The following is a 6640-nucleotide window of genomic DNA, read 5'->3' on the forward strand; positions in this document are numbered from 1 at the left end:
AAATGTATTTTCGTCGCATTTTCATCATAATCAATTACAATTAGTGTACATAGAAAATGTGTCTGGTCCCTACAGAAAGCTCATGGTCTATTTTAAGCCCTGTTACAGTATGTCTCAGTGCTGAGGTCGTGTCGTTGTCATGACGACTATCCAAATTTGCATAACGTCCATTATACCAGTTTCCCAAGGTGTTAAAGGTGTGCAATATTCACATCAAATGACTAGAAAATTCACTTCATGTGTAGAATCTTGAAAAACAGCTTTTTCTTGTCTGGTTAACGAAAAAAGATTTCCCTGAAATAAAAATTCGTGGGCTACCAGCCATTGTCACTGGGCTACCAACTTCAGAAAATGGTAGTCCAAGTGGACTACCTGAGAAAAAAGTAAATTTCGAGCCCTGTATATATATATATATATATATATATATATATATATATATATATATATATATATATATATATATATATATATATATGTTGTATATGAATGTGTTCTTTGCGTTTTCATCTCAACCAAATGCGATGTCACTTTTTGCTGCACTCGAAACTCACAGAACACATATATAATTTGAAACTTGCTGATCGTAAATGATACAATAAAATACTCAGTCAATCAGGCTACATTGTTTTTTCACTACTTTGAAATAAGTTTCATTTCTCAATTGTTTGTTATGTATATGGACAGATCCCACTGTTCAACAGATTGACTGTAATTAAAATTCTCCTGAATCGATAAGTCAATTCATCTTGTCACGATAGTAGGGCAGTTATCAAATCGGTTAAGTTTTCAGGTGATGTTGAGCAGACCATGAAGAAAATAAACTGTCGGAGGTGACCCACTGCCTTGAAATAGCGGTTTCTGCTAAATTGTGACTCGTATATACCTAGCTGTCACTTTCTCAATTGTTTACCGCCACACGCCCCCTAAAGCTCGCCATCACGTCGTAGTTTTTGCTTGTTTATGGAGTAAATGATGATGAATCACTGTGAAAAGTGAAATAAACCTCTGTTCATGAAGTTCGAAACCTACTTTCTATGATTTGCTACCCGGTTCAACCAATCACGCTGTGAAAAAATATAGTGGCATGACTTCGCCAGCTGAGTGTATGACGCCGTATCGACCTTTGAACCTCTCGGCTCCCGGACGTTATCCTCTTATGGTCAGGCACTTGAGATGTAACAACAATAGAGGTGATCGAAGCACTTACGTTTGAAAGTAAATAAAGGATTTTACTAAATTTGAATTTTATAGTCATTAAAAAAAAACCAGAAACCTCCCTTTAACGGAATTTATCCTAAAAATAATGAAGATGAACTTTTCGGTTAAACGTAGACATCCATGAGAATCACAAAACAGCGTAAAACTGTTGTCAAGTGCTTTGCAGGAACACTCGTGCAACTCTGCGAGTCGTTTTTTTTTTCAACATTCTGATTTTGACATTTTCCGGCTTTCATTATGCGGAATATCAAACAAACAAACAATTCACACAAGTCGTTTGCTGTTCAAATAAAGGATTAAGGAGGGTGAATTCACGTTTGGAAAATTACCGACGTGGGATACCACGTGACAGTCGAAAAGGTGGTCGGGGTGACCTTGACATTACATGGAGGGAACTGGAAACCGGATCTCTACGAGGAAAATAAAGAAACACACGGACCAAGGATTTCTTGTTTACTTCGATTTCAACTGAACTCTTGACAAACTAATCCGAAACAATCACTGAGCAAACACTTGATGGTGTTGCTTTACTGTCGCCGTGAAAAGAGAAAAACAACGTGTTATGCCCTGTCGATAGCTACAAATGAAAATTGGATATGTTTTGATGCAGAGTAAGACTCCATGTCGTCGGGATGAGTTAGAGGGAGGAAGAGGGGAGAGGGAGAGGAGGGAGATGATTCTGAGGTATTTTTGTGTCGCTACATGTCTTTCAGTGCTTTTTCGTTTACTTCGAAATGCATGACTCCGGAAAGTAGGGGGTTGCAACTGTTTTGCCACACCCGACAAACGACAAGAAGTAGTCCAGTAAGAACTGGATATAACAATCTGGGAGACAATAGAAAATAACGAAGACGGTGAAAACAAGACAGAACAACACGAGGCAAAAGTCCTGACTTTGTCAGTTGATGATGTTATTAAACTTACTTCTAGATATATATTTGCCTTGCTATCCCCAGCCCCCTGTCCTCTCTGAATAACAGCAGACTTAAAAGCTTTAGAAAGATTATGCTTGTCGTGTTTTAAAGTCGTAAAAGAAGGAATGAGTGAAAAGGGCACTCGCGTAAGATTAAAAGCATAGTAAACTGTTATATGGCTTGAACGCATTTAGTACTAAGATCGAGAAAGAATCTTTGTACACCAAACGAAGCTGGAAAACTTTCACAATTTCAGACAGGACACACTATACTTTTTACAAATGAAACAGAACAGACGATGCGGGCACACGGCGGTCTAAACCTAGTGTCATTTACCCTATCCATACAAACGAATGACAAACTATCGTTTGTTCGACTCCTCGTGGAGGTTGCCCCATAGTCCCCTCTACTCGCACTCAGTGAAGTATGGTCATCATCTTTCAAGACCTAGACAGCTGAAAGCGACAAGACCTCAAGGACAGTTGACAGTTCTAGGATGCCATGACGTCATCTTCAATAACAGCAGCAATTAAGTGAATATTTATCTTCAAACCTAGCGGTATAATGTTTATGTCTTTTTTCCCTTGCTGCTCCTTTTCACGGAACGATGCAACGCTCAAGTCGAACCAACACACTATTTATCTGACGTCCAGTCGTCAGCTTGTTTCCGTACAGAAATCACCTTTTCTTACATAGCCAAACTTCCGTACTGGGGGAGCGCAGGTTTAAAGCTATGGCCAAGGAACATGTATAGTTCAATGCTTGGCAAGGAATTCAGCGAGCCTAAGAACGGCTAAGAATATAGAGGTGGAATGCGCCTTTGGGACTGACATTCGGACTCTTAAACTTTTTCTTTAGTCCACCACTTTTGGGGGCTCGTTTTGAAGCTCATGGAGTAAACAAAGTTTTCACCAGTTTAGATTTGTGAAAACAACTTGGAATTTTATCTTCTCGCACAGAGGTAACACGGGGATGGTGGCCATTTTGAATTTCAAATGTCGCTAAACATTGTGTAATTGTTTTTCTAGTAACAAAATTTGCGTGGTGACCTCCGATTTTTTTTAAAATGAGTTTTGCTTTAGTAAATAGAAATTATATTAACACAAAGAGAATGGTTGAAAGTTTGCTTATAATGAGAAGAGTTTAAGCAAAAGTTTAAGGTTGTCATTTTCGAGGTGCAAACCATCTTAAATTAGGTCAAGTGAAGTATAATGTGTACCAGATCGACAACTTGATTTCTACCATGCAGCTGTTCTACTCTCTGAGTACGCACACAGAGAAGAAGGAAGAAGTGAAGGACAAGACACAGGCGGACGGACAGACAGATAGATATACCAGCAATCGGCAATGGATCACTAATATGTTTTGAAAGCAGTTTTATATATTTTTCACGCATTTTCCAATTGAGCGTTAACCTCCTAAGACAACTGTGACCTTAAGAAACTGCAAAGTCATTGGTCCGTGCAGGTGGGACGGTACAGGGGTCGCTCCACTTCGACCACAGTAGGTCACTGCAGTGTATTGAATTTGTCTCCTACAGAATTGACCGAAATGAAAGGAAACTGATTCATTTTATCACTTCACAAAACTTGCTTCTTTTACAATATTAAAAAAAATCATAGGGGTCTATATTTTCCATTGCCTTCTGCTTTCTAATTCGTTAAAAGCAGTGGTTGTTTCACTTTTGCTTCCCTGTTAATGGAAAGTTCGGTAACATTCTGTCACATTAACTTTTTTTCACAACGAAATGTGGCTTTTAGGGGTAACCTGTTAGATCCATGTTTTTTCAAAGGCTAATTGCAACCATCGTACGACTATCTTGCATAATTATCGTCATGGTGTACTCGAAGGTTCACGAGTCCTTTTTTTCGACTGCTGCAACCTCACACCCCCTACCCTCATTCCCCAGACTTCGATTGTATGTAAATTTTGCCATTTGCAGTGAAGGGTTTATGGAGTAGACTCCATTTACATTGGTAGAGTGAAATCAATCGTTTGACTTGGGGTTATAGTTACCAGACGGCCTTACACAAAGGTGATCCTAAAAGGGATCATTTGCATACACATGGACCCGATGTTTTGCCCTGACATCCAGCACAGCTACCACGGTGTACCCTCATGGCACGATTTAGACACGTGATTATGGACCGGCCAAAATGTCCGTTCTAGATCGACATCGCGTTAAAATTTTATCGTCAGCAAACAAAACTGTGCCATATAATGGAAGAAATCATGATTTTTGCCACAATTGCAAAGTGCTGTTGACCTAAAGGTCATCACTGAAAAACATCATATGCTGCCCCATCACGTGAAGGAGACGAGTTCAAAATAACGACGATCACGAAGGTCTGTAAACTTTAACATAGGGAAAAAAAGGGGAAAAAAGAAAAAAAATTAAAACAAGACTGAACTGTAACCTTAACTAGGAGACCATTGCAAAAATACATCTCATTAACATATTGGACATTATTATTTGATCTGATTTCATGTCCATCACAATGACTATGTTCTTATGTCTCATTGTCCATACCCATTGCTATTCCTGACTCCATATACATTGCCACAGTCCGTCTTCATTGAAGACAGATTTTTTGTGGCGGGACAGTCGCTGCCGTATTTTTTTCCTTTCTGTTTGGGACATCTATGTCCATCGTGAGTTGTCATTTACTCTCTCTCTCTCTCTCTCTCTCTCTCTCTCTCTCTCTCTCTCTCTCTCTCTCTCTCTCTCTCTCTCTCTCTCTCTCTCTCTCTGTTTTATACATGCACACACACACACACACACACACACACACACATATATATATATATATATATATATATATATATATATATATATATATATATATGTATATATATTAATATATGTTATGTATGTATGTATGTATGTATATATATATATATATATATATATATATGTATATATATAAAATATATATATGTTATGTGTATGTATGTATGTATGTATGTATGTATGTATGTATGTATGTATGTATGTATGTATGTATGTATGTATGTATGTATAAACTTCATACCAACGGTGCACAACAGTATAGATTATCTAAATTATTACATCCAACTGGTGACCTAGTCAATAAAGTGCGTCGACTTTTTCGTGCAATTCTGACCTATATTGTGCTGTCCTATCTTTTACTGATACATACATCAGTCTGCATTGTGATAGTCTCATCGGCAATACTTTGATGGAACTTTTGTTTGCATTGCCCACGAAGTGTACATGTGATCCCTGCAATGGGCACCTGAGGTTTCTCGCAACTTGGCTGCCGGCGTCTTCGCCCTGCGTGACATACCTCGTGGGCAATGCCATTGTAGCTGTTGGATCCTGCGTGATAAACAGGTGTGTAAGTACACACCTACGTCACGATCAACATGCATTTGCTGTGAGAATGACACGTGACTGCCTTCTTCTTGCTGAGGAGCGTCGTACCTCTTCATAGTCCCTCGACCACCGTGGCAGTTGTCGACCAAGATCCTAGACCATCTTAGTTTTAGATTTTTTTCTTATTTTTTTAATTCATTCTGCTCCTTTTCCAAATTAAACTCACGATTTTCTTTTGCGTCGGATAATAGTATCTGTAATTCAAAACCTTGTTTTACTTTGGGCTGCAGCTTGTGTTCAAAAGAGAAATCGACCATTCTCAATAAAATTAACCCTCAGAAGAATCGTTAGCCTTCTCTCATTCACCGGTGAAGGAAAAAAATAAAGTTCTAGGCCTTAATATTTCCATGGTTTAAATCTTTGTGACTTGAGCGAAGTCTTGAATTAAAAGATTATGTCACTAAAAAAGATAGTATTCACATCATGTCACTCACTTTCAGTTACATTATATAAATATTTTACTGCTCTCTTGTCAGCTAATTCGTGATTTTTTCAAACAGTTCTGCGCGTTTAATATTACGTTCAGCGCATTCAAGAGAGAGCCGCGAGTATGTCGAAGTTCGGATCCAGACTCCAGACAGTGCGTATATAGCGAGGATTAGCTTTTACAGTGTCGGCGGTCAGAATGCATCATTCATCAAATCAAGTCTGGAGAGGTTTAAGATTGGAAGCGACGATTTAAAAGCAACACCTCGCCCAGAGGTGAGTATCACAGCCAAACTTTGTTCGTATCGCTTCTGTTGATGGTTGAGTAAATACCTCCTTTCAATATTTATTCAATGGTTCAAAACCATTTAGAAATTGTATAGCAACAAAGAGTTAGGGCTTTCCTTGTCAGAAATACGTCTTACATGGTCTGACCTTGAAATTGTAATGAAATAAAAGTTGTGTGAACAAGATAGGATCTCACTGAAAAGAGCGATGTGACTAGATAGAGCTATAGACAATACAAAAAGCAAACTTCATGACTGTTGAAAGTTTATATGAAGACTTCATAAAGGCAATCTGGGACGTTTCTGAAAATTTCAGCTAAGTAGCGCACTGCGTGAACGTTGACCTCAGCCATGGTCCTTGTGGAGGGACCGTGACTCAGCATAGCCAAATTAGGGCA

This window comes from Ptychodera flava, chromosome 16, assembly GCF_041260155.1.
Source record: "Ptychodera flava strain L36383 chromosome 16, AS_Pfla_20210202, whole genome shotgun sequence".
NCBI classification, from domain to species: Eukaryota; Metazoa; Hemichordata; class Enteropneusta; family Ptychoderidae; genus Ptychodera; species Ptychodera flava.